This window comes from Eptatretus burgeri, chromosome 8 (genome assembly GCF_056783735.1).
Source record: "Eptatretus burgeri isolate ZD-2024b chromosome 8, Ebu_testis_v1, whole genome shotgun sequence".
In the NCBI taxonomy this organism is placed as follows: domain Eukaryota; kingdom Metazoa; phylum Chordata; class Myxini; order Myxiniformes; family Myxinidae; genus Eptatretus; species Eptatretus burgeri.
Window position 1 is genome coordinate 84,608,471 of NC_140968.1, and position 15,497 is coordinate 84,623,967.

Below are 15,497 nucleotides of genomic sequence, written 5' to 3' on the forward strand. Positions count from 1 at the left end.
ATACAATTACTTCTACAGCAGTGGTCCCCAACCTTTTGATCCCACGGGCCGCATTCACTACTCCCAAGGATGTTGGGAGCCAGAAAAAAATTGATGCATTTTATTGAGAAACTTGATACTGTCACACAACGTTTGTGTTGAGAAATTGAGACAACATTTGGGGTTTATTTGAGTATAGTTTTTTAAATTGATAAATTTTATATGTATTCGATCGATCGATTGTTCATGCACTGTAATTCTGAACAAATTTCCGTTTGGGGTGTAATTAATTTTAAATACTGCCGCAAAATGCCGGAAGGTAAAATCAAATTGATTTAATTCCTCCCGGCCGTAAGCGGCAGTGGCCGGCAGCGGCATTGTGTAAGGCTTTTCAGGTCACAGCGCCGGCCGGCAGTGGCCGGTAGTGGCATTGTGTAAACCCCTTTAAAATTGCTACATGGAAATGTGATTTGATTGGAAAGTCCTCGTGGGCCGCAGTATAGGGCTCTGCGGGCCGCAGGTTGGGGACCAATGTTCTCCAGCAATTTTAATTAAATATTATCAACATTTTTCTTTTTGAACTTTTTCGATACCCAAATTTGAATACACATCATATTGTTTATGTCTGTGACCAAAAGTGGACGGAGGTTGTGTTTTTATCCCTGTCTGCTTATCTGTCTGTTTGTTTGTCTGTGAGCAGGATTTCTCAAAACGTTAAAGACTGATGTGGACGAAATTTGATGGACAGGTTGGATGTGTGACAAGGAAGAAATGATTCGATTTTTGTGAAGATCTGAATCCGAATTCAAATTCGCTCCGAGAATTTAATTTTAAAAAAAAAGTCATTCTTCTCCTTTGAGAGATGGGATCAAAAATGATATATAACATGATATTTTGAAAAGTTCTGGATGAGTTATGACAAAACTTGGTGGATGATTTGGGTAGGTGACAAGAACAAGCCGATCACATTTTGGTTAAGGTCTGGATTCAGATCCGGCCTATCAGAGGGATATAAAACTGTTGAGTACGCGCTCTACCGAGTGCCGTTCTAATTTTGAGTTTTGACAATTATAATTTCCAATGAAAATAATAATAACAAATGCCAACAAACCCTAATCTTCTGAAACAGAAACAAAACAGAATAAAGTTCAGAGTTTTTAATAATATTCATGAGACCTGAAATTAAAGAAATGTAATAACGAAAGTCAAATATTTTTTTTTTACACAATTAGTCCATTGGCCCAGGCCAGAAATTCCACTTGTTGATACCATCTAAGGAAACCAATCCTAGTTATGATTTTTGAATTGGTGTGTATATATATATATATATATATATATATATATATATATATATATATATATATATATATATATATATATATATATATATATCATATTTTGATCTGATAACCATTGCAGACTGGCAGCTTATTGGTAGTTATCATCTCTGGAATGTACCCACCCTCCGCATAATGAAAGCGAAAAGGCAAACAAATCTGGATATCCTGAGCTGTTGTTGAATGATATTACCTTCATGGGATGTGTCAATAGTCCATTGTGTGATTTTCCCCCAAAACGTCAATATCTCAGAATGGTAAAATGGTAAAAATGCAAAATACATACACGAAGCTGCTCTTCTGGAACGGTTATCACATATTGAAATAATCATATAGTCCCTACCAATAACTTAGTAGCTCTAAAGTTTGGTTTCCCAGATGGTACCGATATATGCCTGGGCCCATGCTCAAATGTCGCATATTACAGGCAACCAGCACAACATATTTAAAGGACACCATCCTCTACTTTTTCTGTTTTGTTAATGTATTTTGTAGCACATTTTAGCTTTATTATCTCATGTTCCTGCCAACTCATTTTGTGTCGATTTTAAACATACCAAAACAGATTATCATCATCATCCCATTTTTTATGGTTGGAGGTGGGGGGGGGGGGTGAACACCAAAAGATCAGAACTTGTAAACTCTTAAAGCTCTATACATGTGAGTTGGTCGCCTTGTAGCTTAAGAACAAAGCTCTACGAACTTCAAAACAAATACTACGTCAGTTATATTTAGTTTTTATAAGCCTTTTAAAACAGGCATGTATCAAATAATTTAGAAAATCCTGATATCTTTAAGCCTTAACTGAACAAACTAATGTATGGAATTTTGATCTTTGGTGCTATCATATCATCTCATTATTGTGGAAGAAAATAAATTACATAATTATCATTCAACAGATATTAACTTAAATCGGGGAAATTAACATTTCGACAAACTGTACATAAAATACCTCTTCAATGCTCTGGAAAACGCTCAATTACTTTTGGCAGGTGGGACCATATCATGCCACAAAGTACTGCCATCACACTGACAGGCAGGCAGCAGCTGTATCACTCTCTGCTATTTGGAATTAATTAGATGGTGTTTGACAAATGGAACATCCATCAATGCTAGCAAATCTCACAATCTCACTCAGTTGCTCTAGAAGGATTGTCAAGTGAACCCACTTATCTATTTCCACAGTCAGCTACTGGAGGAGATACAGTCTCTTCAACTTCAAGGCCTCACTAATAGCCGCGTCTTCTCCTGGACTGACCATACAGCATAGCTGCCATCCAAATCTAGCCTCAGGCTTGGCATCGGCTGGTGCTCCAATGAATTCCTTGAAAAATCTGTATTACTCACAGCCTACATCAAGGGCTTTGTCCATAATTAAAGGAAGTACTACTCTCCACTATTGTCTAGACTGCAGTGCCTCTACATTGCATCTTTCTCCCATATTCTGTGGAATATGCCTGGTGTTGGCTTAATGGTTAGGGTGGTGGACTTTGGGTCATAGGATCCCAAGTTCAAATCTCACTCGGATATTGAAGTAATACCAGGTGGGGTTGACTCTGCCTGTCATCCTGAGGTCAGTAAAATGAGTGCCAGCATGCTGGTTTCCTGTGTCGGAGTGGTTACCCGTCCAGGACTGTGCCCAATAGCCCAGGAGACTGCTTAGGCAGCACCAACTCTCTGCACAGAGTATGGTCCCGATGGATGGATGGATGGATTCTGTGAAATATAAAGTTCTCAACATTATTGGTCACTCTCACAATCAGGCAGAAAGCAAACCTGTTGCTCTCATATCACATGCAGATCAATGGCCTCTCTCTGTTTTTTTTTTATCATCTCACCTCTGGTATATCCTTCTGACCCTCCATCTACTCTCTTAACCCTCTGACCCTCCCCAGCAACTCCTGGATGAACGCGTTCTCCCAGTAACCCCCTCATGGTATAACTTCAAAATTCAAGGCTGACTGTGCACCTCAACTCTCTTGTTTCTCGCTTCTCCAGGACATGGAACCGCCTTCAACAGGCTGTGTTATCCCACTCTTTTCCTCCAGCTAGGGCTTCAAGCAAGTGGTGCACAATCATTTCATGTCATCCCTCATCCTTACCTATATTTTTTATTGCCCCCATTAACCCTTCCTAACGAACCTCATTAATGCTTGAAGGTTATTCATGAGGCAGCTCAGTTTTTACTAACAATTTGAGAGCGATTTATTTTCTTGGAATTAGGTTGATTTCCAGAAGCTTTGAATACAAATTATTAATACAACCACCCACAAACTCTGGGATACAAGTTCAGGATCTTCACCACTCGACCAATCATATATTTTGTCCAAACCACTTCCTCAGCAAATAAAGTCAATGTCGGGTCCTGAGACCTCTTCACAGACCCTGGGAGAAGGTGGTTTCTAGCCTGCAAAACTGCATTGCAGCTATGGGACATCTTTGTATATCCCATGAGTCGGTGGGATCCGGTCCAGAGAGCCTGCATTAGGGATCTCACATGGGAGTGTGGTGCAACTAAGATTTACTCCATTGTTTGGCCAAGGCACAACTAAACCCATGGTTTTACCTTCATGTTAAAGGGGAACATAAATGCTCAGAACACCTTAACGTTGTTCTATCTCTTGATACCGTTAAAAAACATAGATATGATATTTCTTTTAAAGTCGGTAATTTTGTGATTAAAAGTCAAAATCTTTTTCTTCTTCCGATTTTCTGTGACGTCTCATCAGGAAGTCGACCATCATATCTGTATGACGGGTTACATCGTGGTACGATTTAACTCAAACGGCATATTTTCCGCAAATATGCCAAGTCGATGGGTCCTCGGTGCTTGCATAGTAATACAAACCAAGATGGTTTCATGCTCCACCAATGGCGGAAACGCCCTGAGTTTGCAAGAAATTGGACGAGGTTTTTCCGAGATACCTGTGTGTGGATTGGGCCTGGAAAATGTTCTCTGCTGCCCTAACCACTGCGCCAACACCAGGCTTCGAGAGAGAATGCCATCTCCACGATTGAGTGGAAGAAACAGCCATTGCTCAAAACTGTAACACCACCTCTACCCAGATACCAGCACATGTACATGGACGATTTGAGTGGGGAATCAAACACTTGGAGCTCTTACCACAAGGTCACCTGAAAATAATTATCTATTATCACCACAAGTTTCTGCAAATCAAATGAACTACCATCTATTTATAGTAGAGGGAAAGTATGTAAGTATCATCATCTACTCCTTCGAGAGGATTTTACCGAAGATGCTAAAACTTTCAGGGTCGCCTCCCCTCTTCCAATGCCCTCCACCTGGTGCAAACCCTCATCAACCATCACCTCCACAATACCTACGACCATCCCACACCACCCTCTTCCACCATCCCACTCCCCCCTCCCTCCACCATCCCACACCCCCTCCCTTCACTATCCCACACCTCCTCCCTTCACTATCCCACACCCCTCCCTTCACTATCCCTCCACAATCCCCCATCAATCATCACCCCACAATACCCATCACCATCCCCCCCCACCATTCCCACACCATGCCCCATCAGCCCCATCACCTCCACAATAACACAATCACCACCCCCCCCAACTTCAGCGCCACTCACCCTCCACTGAGGTGGGACATCAACACTCCATGGAAATGGCGGTGGGACACAGCATAGACATGGGCACAAATGGTGTCCGGAAAAAGTATAAACCAGGACAATCCCGTCACATACAAGACACTTGGTCAGTCTGCGATGGTCAACCAAAGCATTTATCGCCCATTTTGTGTGCAGTGTCCGAGTGTGCCCAGGCGGTGTCAGCTGTCGAGCAATGAGGGGTATTTCTGCTCGAGTAGTATATCTGATTTATCAATTAATACAAAATCCCTCCGTAATAAACCGTCAGTTCAACGGAAAAATCAAAACCCACCAATCTGAAGTTAGCATGCGACCAGCATTTTCATCTTCATTAACACTTCTGCCTTATTCCTCTGAATCGCTCACACAAGGCTCAAAACGATACAGCTCCACAATCCCCCAAAAGCATTTCAATCACTAATTTTGTCTCCAACTGTTCCTTCAAATTATCACTGATCAGTTTGAACATACTGAGAACCTTCAATCGTTAATGTGGAACTGTGGAATCAGTTTCGGAATCCGAGCTCGAAAGACACTGTTTCTCGATGTCAAGCCACCGTTTGGATCAAGGTGTGTTCATAATGTGATGTCACCGGCAAATTCAAAAATCGACACTTTAGGGCTTTTTTTTTCTTTACTTTGTTATTGGCCAAAAAAAGTTTGTTTTTCTTCAATTTCTCCCTTCAAATTAGACCCTTATTAATGATTTTCAATGGTTTTCAGAAAAAAAAAAATTATTGCATTTGGGTTCCCTTTTACATAGCAACTAACTCATGTTAATCTTCTGACGGTAGTTGTTATTATGATTTATTTGCAAATCATTTGGCATCAAATAGAAAAGCCTTCCACATGCAATTGGAAATGGAGCACCAAAGATGCCCTTTGTCTGGGGTGTCATTTGATTTAGGGCCGGCCCTAAACACAGCGGTGGGACACTTGATGGAAGAATGGATTGGAGGGTGTGGGGTGAGGAGAATGAGAGAAAAAGTTGTGGGAAGGAGAAGGGAGGAAGACACAGGGTGACCAAGCAAGATACAAGCTCAGGGAAAGGAAGGCAAAACCAAGGATGAAATGGCAATGGAGCAAATTGATGGAAAGGTGGGTGGAGGGAGAAGCTAAAAAACAACACAAGAACCTGGAAAATAGAGGGATGAGCTTGGGAAGGGTTAATGAGCGTAGAAAATATAATGAACGAAGGTGCAGAATAACGTGAAGAGATGAATAAATCTCTTGAAGCCCTGGAGGGAAGACTGAGATTGAACAGACAAAGTAAGTTGGTTCCACAGGTGAGATAATAGAGGAACAAATGAGCAGAGCAAAGCAGTCATCCTGGATTTTGGAGTTTCACCAGAAGTAGGTTGCTGACAGACTGCATGCATGCCCTGCAGACACTTGGGTGGGTGGGTTATGGTGGAGCACATAGAGGATAGGGGGGGAAAAATGAGGTGGTAGAAGACAGAGGCTACCAACCTATCTGTGATGAAGGAGCAACAGTCCAGAGATTCGGCTTCACCGTGCATTATTATTATGATCAATGGAAAGGCCATTTCACATGGCACTTTTTAAAACTAAAATCAGATTCGGCATGGAGCAGTTCAGTTTGTGGCATATTTTCGACAAGTTCTCAATTCTATGGATTTAAAACTATTTTACTTTACTTGGTTAAGGCAAATATTTGAAGGGAAAAGGCTGTTCAATTCAGAGATTAAAGATGTGGTCGCAGGTACTTTTTAGTAGCATATTTGTAGTTTGCCAATCTGGTGGCCATGTCCAAAGATTCGTAAAGGGCAATCGACATATTATGGATGCACGAGGGTGGAATGTGAGTTGGAGTGGGTGAGAGGGCGAATTTAAATATAAAAATTTTGAAAAAAATAAAATGAAATTGAGAGGTTTGCGAGGTTAGTGGAAAATATGGATAATAAGGAACAGGAGGGAAATATGAGTCTTGGACAGAAAATAAAAAGGAGGTTGGAGTAAGGTATAACTAAAGGTCGTGGTTTGGGTAAGGGGGCTGGAAGGGGGAAGCAGACGGCCATGTCTGGGGCAAACAGAGAAAGGTCAGGGAAGAGGAGGGAAAAAATATTATTGCATACGTGATACTGTAAATATTTTATCCCCAACAGCACTTTTTGCCAAATGGCGCAACAGCAATAAACATGCAAGAAACTTTTAGAGCTCATAATTTGCTCAAGGGTGAACCTGAAGGATGGGATGTTTGTATGTATGTGTGAAGAAAAAGGAGGAAAGGAAATTTATCGAACACAAGCACATTACCCGTAGGGTGGTTGCATCACCCCCGTATAGTGACACACACACACACACACACACACACACACACACACACACACACACACACACACACACACACACACACACACACACACACACACACACACACACACACACACACCTGTGGCTAGTTACATTTTGCTGTGAGTAAACTTACACATGCAATTCTGACACGTTAAAAAAAATAGCACCACCACGTATTCCTTTTCCCTTGATATTCATCATAAAATGAGGCACATGTATTGAATAACTTGCATTATACATATTGATCAGAGCAACAAATATTGATGATTGTACATGTATGCAATAAGACAGTCGATAAAACACTCACATCCTCCTTTATTGGAATTATTACATTTACAGGCAACAATATTTCGCTATTTCAGTGCTGTTTTAAGACCAGAAAGATGCACTCTTCAACTTACTTCCGATATGTGGTCGATGGATCAAAGCAAAACGATTCATACAGAAAAGTATCAAATATGACTTTTGGAGAAGTTTCGCACAGTATTAGACGTATGAATATAGTACTGCAGTACACACAAGAAGTGGTTTCTTTTTTTTAAGTTTTGGCATGAAGTATGCCTGTGAATCTTCACCATTTTCTTTTTTACAAACTACATTACTACATGTACATCACTTTGCTGTAAATGTGCACATGCAGCATGTCTTTAACCCTGTATTTAAGATGTTTTCTTAAATACATCTTAAATACATAATAAAGTCTTTCTTTAACCCTGTATTTAAGATGTTTAATCTTCCTTCTGTTGCACACTCGATGCATCAAAGCAGAAAGCAGTTCAAACACATTACTGTAGTGCACACAGAGTGAGGTATCTGTAGTCTGACACAATGAAGACAGTATGAATATTTACTATATGTGTATTTTGCCAAAAATTCCAATGCTGCTTAAAGTGTAGATCTGTGATTTATTTTCAATGCAGCAGATTCCAGTGAAGAATGGATAAGGAAAGAGTCGGCTAAATTCTATGGTAAATGTGACAGAAGCAGGGACCTGTGAAAATTTCATCTGATGCAAAATGTGACTTCAGGACCTCAACGCTCCCCCCTCCCCATCTCTCTGCCCCCAACCATATTCTCTCTCCTGCCCTCACTCTGTCCTCCTCCCTTCCCATCACTCTGCCCCCCTCCCTCTGTTTCCCCCTCCCCTCACTGTGTCTTCCTCCTTCCTACTCACTCTATCCCCCTCCCCCTCACTCTGTCCCCTCCCTCCCCTCACTGTTCCCTCTCCCTCCCCTCACTCTGTCCCCTCCCTCCCCTCCCACTGTCCCCTCCCTCCCCTCACTCTGTCCCCTCCCTCCCCTCACTCTGTCCCCTCCCTCCCCTCACTCTGTCCACTCCCTCCCCTCACTGTTCCCTCTCCCTCCCCTCACTCTGTCCACTCCCTCCCCTCACTGTTCCCTCTCCCTCCCCTCACTCTGTCTTCCTCCTTCCTACTCACTCTATCCCCCCTTCCCCTTCACTCTGTCCCCTCCCTTCCCCTCACTCTGTCCCTCTCCCTCCCCTCACTCTGCCCCCTTCCTCGCTCACTCTGCCCCCTTCCTCCCCTCACTCTATCCCCCCTCCCTCTCTCTTACCCTGTCCCCTATCTCCTTCTCACTCTGCCCCCAAGCTTTGTGTTGGCTTAACGGTTCAGGTGGTTAGCTTAAGATCTTTGGGTCTTGAGTTTGAGCTCCTCTTGTGCTGTTGAAATAACACCAGGTGGATTGACTCAGCCTGTCTTCCTTCCCAGGTTGGCAAAATGAGTACCAGCTTACTGGTGGTAGGAGCACTGCATCAGTGGCACAGGGGCGCTTCCAGAAAATGATGCAACTAGCAGCCACAGACTACACATGAAACAACAACTCTGTCCCTCCTCCCTCTCCTCACTTTGTCCCTCCCCCTCCTCAATTTCTCCCCTCACCCCTCCTCCCTCTCCTCACTTTGTCCCTCCCCCCTCCTGCATTTCTCTCCTCACCCCACTCTCTACGCCTTTCCCTCTCCCCCCACTCCCCATCTTACCCGACCAGAATCCGTTATTAAAATGTTTTGCCTTTTCATACATCAATATCTGTCCGATTTTCTTCCCGTTTTTTACAAACGAGCTTTAAACCATCTGAGCCACGATGTAAAGTGAAATGAGATAACGAATTTGAGTTAAGATAAAGCTGTAAGAGAAAAGGCATGAGCCTTATGAAAGAGGCCTATGAAACCTCCCAACCATGTGGAGTATAGAAATTGTGGGTGGAGTCAGGTGAACTGTCCAACCAATGGGTAGAACTCACATGTACGCACGCGCGCGTGCGCTCGCTCGCTCGCTCGCTCACTCACTCACTCACTCACTCACTCACTCACTCACTCACTCACTCACACACACACACACACACACACACACACACACACACACACACACACACACACACACACACACACACACACACACACACACACACACACACACACACACACACACACACACACACACACACACACACACACACACACACACACACACACTGCTCCTTTTATAGTGTAGACATTTATAAAATAAATTTTATGGAAAGTATAGGACAGTATTTTCTGAATGCTCTATCTAATAAATAAGATTCATTGTCTGTCTGTCTGTCTGTTTGTTCGGATTTTTTGCAAGGATCGCTGGACCGACAATCACCAATTTTTTCACACAGCCCAAGTCCAATCCAGGGATTGTCCTCAGGGTATTTTCATTCACCACCTGAGCCTTTAAATATCACTTTTCTGGCTTTTCATTTATGTGCAATCTCATTGGTTAAGAGATATCACGTGACATATAACATGGTCAAAGGCCAGCACACCTAATTGGTTGAGCTGTGTCTTTCACCCATTGGCTCACTGCATAACTGGCCTGACTTCACGCACAATTGGAACCTTACTAAATGAATCTAATTAGTAAGATTCATCAGATGTCTCTCTGTTTGTTCGTGTTTTTTTGCAAAGACTGCTTGGCTGACAACCACCAAATTTGGCACGCAGACCAAGTTCAACCCGGGGATTGTCTGAAGTGTATTTTCATCCACAACCTCAGCATTTAAAGACTCTGAAGAACCATAAGACCTTTTTTCTACATGCTTGAGAGATTAGAAAACATGCTTGAGAGGAGACTTTTTACATGCTTGAGAGAAAACTTTCTACATGCTTGGGAGATAAGACTCATTAAGACCCTGAAGACCCAAAGACCTATAAGACCATTAAATTTCCTTAACACAATTAAGACACTTTGAAACCCCGAATACCCCAAAGACGGTTAAGATCCATAAGACTCTTGAAGACCCCGAAGACCCCAAAGACCCATGTCCTTTTAAGACCATTAATACCCCTACGACCCCTATGAGCTGGAAGACCTCAATGAACCTTAAGACCCCAAAGAGCCTTAAGAACTGTAACATGCCTTAGAGCCGGAAGACCCCAAAAACCCTCAATACCTCAAAGACCCCAAGACCCCTGAAGACCTTTAAGATCCCTTAAGACTGCTTTACCCACTTGCGTTCTGGCTCTCCTGCCCCCTACACAGTTTTCCCCCTCCCCAACCCACTCCATCGGTTCTCCTGCCCCTGATCCGCCTGCTCCATTCTCAGCCATGTCGGCCTTCCTGCTTCTCCCACTTCTCAGTACCCCCTCTCCCCTACCCCCCACCAACCCAGGCAATGCCAGGTAACCCTGCTAGTGTGTAATACACATAACTTTCACCAGGATACTGAATTGTCAGTGACTTCCAAATAACAGATGGCATCGCATGCATCGGTCCTGGCTGTGCTGCCTTCTGCATTGATGATGTGGCGATTTCGATTTCATTCATGTGACATTGAAAATCTGCTAAGGACATCATCCTCATCTGCATATTTAATTATACTGCATACAATAATACATATCTGTGGTTCTATTTTGGGCCGAAGGCCTTGGACTTGCATTTTTAATTTGCCACTCAAAAAAAGTGTTTTCTTTTTGCCTTATTCGAAAATGCTATAGGTGCTTGGAATAAAAAAACAAGATTAAAAGTTTCTTTCCATCCAAATCTCTTTTAGGTGAACCTATCTCCATCAAGAATTCCCATCAGGCTGTGGATTAATCTCATTGACAGCAAGTGAAGTGCACTTTGTGGATGCAGTGCTTCTGCTTTACTGTCATAAAACTATACTCCTTGGCAGCAGGAAAGAGCTGCTTACTCCTTGGCAGTGGTAGAGCTGCTTATAAAGCTTCACAGACATAGAGATGCTTCTCATTGGCATTAAAATAAAGCGGCTAAATATTAATCATTTATAGATTTTAGCCTCAGTCTTTGTGATACTTTATTTGCTAAACCTATCACTACTGAATGAAACCCTTTCTAGGAGAGTTCTTAGAAGTTTTCAATACAGTTGAGAAACGTTGATTTGAATTTCACTAAAAGAGTATGATTACTTGGGGAGGTTTATAAATTTTTATGCCTGATGAAAAATAATTATGCATATAAATTTACAGGTCAATTGGCTCAATTCAAACAGATTTGAAATGACAGTAAGTGCATGAAGGTAAACTTCTCTGCTGATCATGATAACCAGTTGGCACTTGGCAGAACCTCAACATATACTGAAATCAAAATGCTGATAACAGCCCAAAGCAGATTGTTATCTTGCCAAAACGAAGTTTTGCAAGATATGTTAAGGCCCGGTCACACCTTGACGTTTTAGCCAACGTATGCCGATTTTTGAATTTTTTTTCTAAAACGCTGGCACACGTTGAATACGTTATGGGTAAGTTTTAATAACATTGAGAGCACGCTGAAAAACACTGCCATACGTCGTTGTACGCTGGCTTTAAACGTTGTACTTTTCGGTTGTCCTCAAATTTTTTCATGCTTGAAATTTCACGACGTATGCCGGCGTATGACTCACACGTTCCGCTACGCTGGCCACAAGTTGTATGCACGGTCTGCGATCGTTGACAGACGTCAACACATGCTACTTGTAAGTTTTTTTTTTTTTTTTTTTTTTTTTTTTTGTATACCTTGGTCGAGGCTCGTATGAGAGCTAACACACAACTCACAGCAAGGAGGCATGAGACAAGAGGGGTGGGAGTGGAAGGGACAAAACATTGGGGAACAGACACAGGTGAACTGTGGAAGGGAGAGGGATGGGGATGGGACGGGGAACATGGCGAGGAGAAGATGGACATTACAGGGACTTTCAGGAAGGAAAGCAGGAGAATTGAAGGAAGTGGGCATGGGTGGATTATCGGGGGTAGAAAAGATCGAGGATTTGGATGGGGGAAGATAAGAGGTGGTGGTGAACAGCTGTTTTGAAAGCCTGGAGGGAAGAATGGGAAAGAATAGAGTGAGGAAGTTTATTCCAAAGGCGGGAAAAAAGAGGAATGAAAGAGTGAAGATGAGCAGTGATTCGTGATTTTGGTAGTTTTACCAGAAGGGGGTTGTTGGCGGACCTTGAGCGCCCTGTGGAAATGTGGTTGGGACAAATCGCAGAGAGAGCAGGGGGCAAGGCTGGAGAGGAGTCGGTAGAAGACAGAAAGACCACCGACCAACCTGCGGTGATTGAGTGAGAGGCCCAAAGACTCAGCTTCATTGCGGGAGATGCCAATGATCTTAAAAGCCCTGGTTTCGACAGCGTGAAGTCGAGAAAGGTGGGAGGCAGGAGCACCAGCCCAGAGGGGAGAGCAGTACTCCATCAGGCTACGGACAAAAGCTTTGTAAGTAGTCAGGAGCTCAAGAGGGCCGAGGAAGGACTTTGCACGACGGAGGATTCCCAGTCGGCGACTGGCTTTTGAGGCAAGGTTGGAAATGTGACTTTCCCAGGAAAGGTCATGGCAGATAGTGAGACCCAGAAGCTTGAAAGAAAAGACTTCTTCCAGAGGATTGTTGAGAAAGTGGATGGGGGGTTTTGTAAACGGTCCTTTCGAAGAGACATAGTGAGAGTGTGAGATTTGTGTGGATTGAAAGACATGTTCCACGTGTTGGACCAGTTTGTGATTTTATCCAGATCTGCAGTGAGCGAAGAAGCTGCTGCTTGCCGGTCTGAGGGATGACAGATGGTACGGCAGAGGGTGGAGTCATCGGCAAAGAGAAATAGAGGATTTTCCAGAGAGTCCGAGAGATCATTGATGAAAACCAAAAAAGAACAGGGCCCAGAACGCTACCTTGAGGAACTCCAGCCTGCACAGGAAGAGGGGATGAAAGAACTCCATTTAGGGCCACACGTTGACTGCGACAGGAGAGGAAGTCTGCGAGCCATGAGTGGAGATGGCCTTGAATACCATGGGAAGAGAGTTTGGTGAGTAGGGCAGGGTGCCAGACTGTGTCAAAAGCACGTGATATGTCCAGGGATACGGCTCGGATTTCCTGTCTGGCATTGAGGACCTCCATCCATTGATGGGAGAGCAGTAGCAGCATATCCAGGGTAGAGTGACCTGGTCTGAAACCAAATTGATGATTGGAAATCAAGCCATTGGAGAAGAGGAAGGATTTCATGTCTGAAGCAATGATGGATTCCATAACCTTGCTGATGATTGGGAGAAGGCTGATTGGTCTGTAGTTACAGGGATCTGTTTTTGCACCTTTTTATGCAGGGCAGTGATGTTAGCAGATTTCCAAGCAGATGGCAGATGACCTTGGGAAAATGAGAGGGTGAATAGAACAGAGAGAGGGTGAGCAAGAGCAGAAGAGCAGGCTTTGAGGACACGTGGGCTGATGCCGTCTGGACCGGTTGCAGAATCTGACTCGAGGTTTGAAAGCAAGCTCTCCACCTTGTCAGGAGAAAAGGATACAGAGTCCAGGGACAGTTGGGTGCGACTGGGTAAAGTGGGTAGAGATAGTGATGGGTTTGGGACACAAGATTTAGCTGCAAACACCGAGTTTAGACATTCAGCTTTATCACGTGTGGAATCAGCAGTGCGACCATTTGAGGTAAGGGAGGGGATGGAGGGGGAACATACACCAGAAACAGATTTGATTAAACGCCACCAGGATTTTGAGGAGGGAGAGAGGTGTGAGAGTTCAGACTTGAGATGAGAAAGATGTTGTTTTCTGGCTCTCCTGAGGGTAGATACACACTTGTTCCGAGCTTTGTGGAAAGAACTGAGATTGCCCTCAGTTGGGTTTGCTTTCCATGAGGCAAAGGCAAGTTGTTTCAGGACAACTGCCTCGCCACAAGCTTCAGTAAACCAAGGGCGGGAGGAAGGGTAAGACAACTGAACACGAGAGGGGATAAATCTGTGCATGAGGGAGAGCAAGTTTCTTTGAAAGAATTCCCAGGATGAGTTGATGTTTGAGAAAGTAGTGATAGGAGACCAGTCTGTAAGTTTGATGGCTGCTCGGAGACCCTGCCAGTCGGCTTGAGTGAAATGCCAGACTCGACGGCGGTGAGGTGGTTCTCTGATGACAGCCAGAGAGATGTCCACTTTAACAAGGACGTGGTCAGAAGAACCAATTGGAGCGAAGGAAGAGCAGCAGATATTGTCAGGGAAATTTGTCAAAATCAGATCCAGAAGAGATGGAGTACCATTGGTTGAGATCCGGGTCGGGAAGTTGACCGATTGAGTCAGTCCCAATGAGTCACAGAAAGCTTTTGCTGACGTCCCATGGCAGGTGAGAGAGGTACCCACACCTAGCCAACTGGCGTGATGACAATTGAAGTCGCCACATAAGAGGAAGAGAGAGTTTGGATGAGAAGATAGAAGATGGTCCATGTTTTCGGAGAGTGAGGTGTAGATGGAGTCATCACTGTTCGGTGGACGGTACAGTACACATATAAACATGAGGTGGGAGTGGAGGGGAAGCCGAAGCCAGAGGTATTCCTGGGGGTGTGGGGGAGTGAGAGCAGTGCAGGGAGAGTGAGGAATAGAGTCTTTGATGAAGAGAGCAACACCTCCACCAGGACGAGGCTCAGGTCTGTCATACCGTAAGAGGGAGTAACCAGGGAGAGATACTTGGGAGTCAGACACGTCTTGGGAGAGGAAAGTTTCTGTTAGGCAGATAATGTCTGGTTTGTCAGTGGCAACCTGCATGGAAAGATCTGAAAGGTTTGAGCGAAGGCCCCGGATATTTGAGGTCCACACATTTAATGAAGAGGTAGGGGAGGAGGCTTTGGGTGCAGGAGGTGGAGGGGCGGGGGAGGGTAGGATGAGGGACGAGGGGGAGGTAAGGTGAGTTGCTGAAGGAGTGTGGGGTATTGCAGAATAGCGAGGGGAGGGGGCCGAATGAGGAGGAGAAAAGGCTCTGTGGTGCTGGGAGAGAGGGGGG